Source organism: Myotis myotis, unplaced genomic scaffold (assembly GCF_014108235.1).
Source record: "Myotis myotis isolate mMyoMyo1 unplaced genomic scaffold, mMyoMyo1.p scaffold_m19_p_16, whole genome shotgun sequence".
Lineage (NCBI taxonomy): Eukaryota > Metazoa > Chordata > Mammalia > Chiroptera > Vespertilionidae > Myotis > Myotis myotis.
In genome coordinates this window covers 25,917,549-25,921,312 of record NW_023416320.1, presented here as the reverse complement: position 1 = coordinate 25,921,312, position 3,764 = coordinate 25,917,549, and the positions used below count along the sequence as shown (strand labels likewise).

At 40.7% G+C, this 3,764-nt stretch overlaps 1 non-coding gene across 1 annotated transcript; it reads left to right on the top strand.

The window, feature by feature from the left end:
* Positions 1 to 2,337: 2,337 nt before the first annotated feature.
* LOC118671088 lies at positions 2,338 to 2,460 on the top strand. The gene has a single exon (XR_004972600.1). It is a non-coding gene; the product is annotated as a small nucleolar RNA SNORA28 (small nucleolar RNA).
* Positions 2,461 to 3,764: the final 1,304 nt, after the last annotated feature.

Below are 3,764 nucleotides of genomic sequence, written 5' to 3'. Positions count from 1 at the left end.
GGGAACATGCCCCAGTGGACAAGGACTTAAATCTAGCAAGTTTAGCTCCTATGATGAAGGGCCTAATTACTATGCTATATTGCTTCTCCAACTTTGATAGAAAAGAATAGCACCTAACTGGCCCGATTGGTGTGCCTCAGTGGTTGAAGCATCGACCCCTGAAACCAAGAGGTCCCGGTGGATTCCCAGTCAGGGCAAATGCTCGGGTTGTGGGCTCAATCCCCAGTAGGGGGTGTAGGAAATGGACCTCTGTGACCCATCTCCAGTATGGTTGGCTTTTGATGGAATTTGCTGAATTTCCCCAGGGCAAACAGAATGTAGGGAGGAGGGAAGAGGATATAGGAACAGAGAACTGTGCACATGAGCCAGCATCATGGTGGAAACCCCCGAGGCACCTGCCTCAACTAGATAGGTGGAGGGGGAGGTAACTAGAGAAGGCTTCAGCTCAATTTTTTAAAATGGCCCCACGAGAGACAGCAAGACCTAGGCGACCTATGAGGAAGCAGGTGACCCCATGATGCTCAGCCAGTGAGGAACTGGAGAAGGGGCTGAATAAATGGGCTGTGTTTGCTGCCCCAGGTGCCTGAACAACCAGGCAGACACCCACTCTTGAGAGCAGGAGCATATTAAAAGTCTCATTTTCGCCATACTTCTGTCTCTGAGTCCGTTATTTGAATTCCAACAGGTCAGCATTTCTCACACGGGTGTGCAGGAAGCAGCTGATCAATGATTCTCTCTCATCATTGATGTTTCTCTTTCTCTTCCTCTCCCTAGGAAATCAATATAAACATGTTTTGTTTTGTTTTTAAAAAGGAATAGTACCTAACTCAAAAGGTGATGCTGAAATGAGCTCTGCATACCAGTAAGCAGGTTTTAGCACAGTGCTTGGACTATAGTAAACAATAAATGCTAGCTATAATAATTATTCATGAGGGTGATGAGATATGACAGTCATGAGAATGAGATGATGGTGATAATGGTAAGATTTGAGAGAATGTACATCCATTCTTTTAAAACATATGTCACCTTCTGAGGGTAGGAATCCAGGAAAGTGGTTTTTCTTTATTTTTAATTTTTATTATTTTGAGCTGATGGAAATGGAATGAGGCTCCCACATCTTTAGAATTAAAGCTATTCATAGGGTCCCACCATTGCTGGATTACAGTAAAATAGAAGGAAAGAAAGAAGAAAAAAAAAACAGGAAAAGAGTCAAAGCAAGAATTCCTCTACCTTCTTTCCCCCAAAATGACTTATACTCTAGGCCTTGGACTAGGTGATTCCCACAACACATTTGCTTCTTGGGTCTTATATTCCAGTTTGACAATGAAGAAATTTGAGCACTAGAGGGGCTAAGAAACCTGCTGAACTACTACAATTACAAACCTCTGAACCAGGATTTAATCAAGGCCCATGGTGCCGGGCTACTCTGATGGCAATCAGGAATTATCTGAAATAAACTTAATAGTATCCCAAGGTCAGAATCACCCCTGCTTCTTGTATTGAGCATCTTCTAGGTACGAGGCCTGGGCTGCCTGAGTGGGGGGCCCTGCACAGCAAGTGTTCAGAACGTGTCTGCTCAGCTGAAAGCGGGACTCCTGAGCTGTGACAGTGGGGGACAGCTGTTCAGGAAGATGTTAAACAAGGACCTGAATTCCTAATTCCAAACAGTTGGCAGCCTGTTGTTTAAATACCCTCAGCTCCTTCTTAGTTCTCTGCAGGTAAAAATAGCCCCTTTGCCAAGAAACCTATGAGGGGTTGATTCACTAAACACAGGCACAAATGTGTTGTTAAATGAAATCCTAAAAGATCACTTCTTAAAACTCTAAGTGAGCTAAACCCGAGGCACACAGTTTATAGAAGAAATTAATTTTAGGATCACAGGTTGCCATGGGTTGAATTGTCCCCCAACCCCCAAATATGTTGAAGTCCTAACCCTCAGTACCTCAGCATGTGACCTTATTTGGAAATAAAGTTATTGAAGATATAATAAGTTAAGATGAGGACATTCTGGAATAGAGTGGGCCTTTTATTCAATATAACTGGTGTCCTTATAAGAAGAGGAGAGGGCTCAGCCCAGTGTGGTTCAGTGGTTGAGCATTGACCCAGAAACCAAGAGGTCACCAGTTTGATTCCTGGTCAGGAAGGCATATGCCTGGCTTGCAGGCTTGATCCTCAGTCGGAGGCGTGCAGGAAGCAGCCGATCCATGATTCTCTCTCATCATTGATGTTTCTATCTCTCTCTCCCTCTCCCCTCCTCTCTGGAATCAATAAATATATATTTAAAAAAGAAGAAGTGTGGGGGGGGGGACACATAGTGTAATACTTTAAACACTAAAGAATTTAAATTAGTGGCAGATGATCAACACTGTCTGACACAATTTGAGCTTGCTACAGCAACAAAGTCTAACCTATTCCGGTGCTCTCCTTTATGAGACAAGCCGTTATATAGACTTAGACAGTGTTAAAAAAAAGAAAAAAGAATTTAAATTAAAAAGAAAAGAAAAATAAAAAAAAGAAGAGGAGAGGGACACGGAAAAGATAGACATGTGACAACAGAGACAGAGATTATAATCCTCAAGCCAAAGAATACCAAGGATTGCCAGCAACCATGAGAAGCTTGAAAGAGGCATGGAGCAGCCTCCTGCAGAGCCACTAGAAAGAACCTGGTTCTGCCAACACCTGGATTTCAGACTTCTAGCCTTCAGAACTGTGAGGAAATGAATTTCTGTTATCTTCATCCCCTTAGTTTTTGCTATCTTGTTACATACAGGAGCCCTAGGAAAACAAATGCATAGGTCATTCTGAAAATAAAGCCTGGCTCAATTTAAGATAGAAGAAAATTCTGCTCTGAATTAGGGATGATCCACCTTATGAATCTTATTAATTGGTCTTATTAATGTATCAGGCATCCCCATGCTTAACAAGTATTCAGTGAATGAATGAATGAATGAATGAACACATTCACTTTAGGTGATCTAGATGCCCTCTGACCATTCCCAACCTCCCACCTCAAAAGACTTTTCCTGATCCTTCCTACCACACAGAGTAACTTTTCAAGGATCTCATTCTGTTTCCTTGAAAGGAGGAATTGCTTTGCAAACCTTTGAATTTTCCAAAATAATCAACAGTATTTTGTATGCAGTAAGTGCTCAATTGTTGAGTAAATATCCATAAGATGAAATGAACCAGTCAAACTTTCACTGCTACCTCCATTTTTCACTCTCTCAGAAAAGTCTGTCCTAAGCTCTGCTTCCTAATTTATGTGGTTACTGGCCCTTTATCTCATATTACTTTAAAGACCAAGATGTTCAGACAACTGCCTCAGTGCTATCAGCAAGCCATTGAACAATTGGTAACATTTCATCATATTTACTTCATCTTTTTTTTTGGCTGAATTTTGAAAAAAATAGCAGAAATCATGACATTTTACTATTAAATGCCTTAGTATTTCTAAAAAGTAAGGACATTTTCTTCCTAATGACAAGATTATTATCACATCCAATAAAACTTACTATTTTATTAATATCACTAACCCTATCCTTGTTGATATTCAGCTTTTCCTAGTTGTCTCAAACTGTGTTTCATGGTTATTCTATTCCAGCTATGGTCCAATCAAGTTCCACTTATTGCATTTGATTGTTCACTCTTTTAGGTAACTGATAATTTAGACATCTACCCCATTTGCCCCACCTTCCTTTTTCATAACATGCATGGTGTTAAATCTAGATAATGGGTTTGGCGAGTCATTATAAATATTTTTTCCA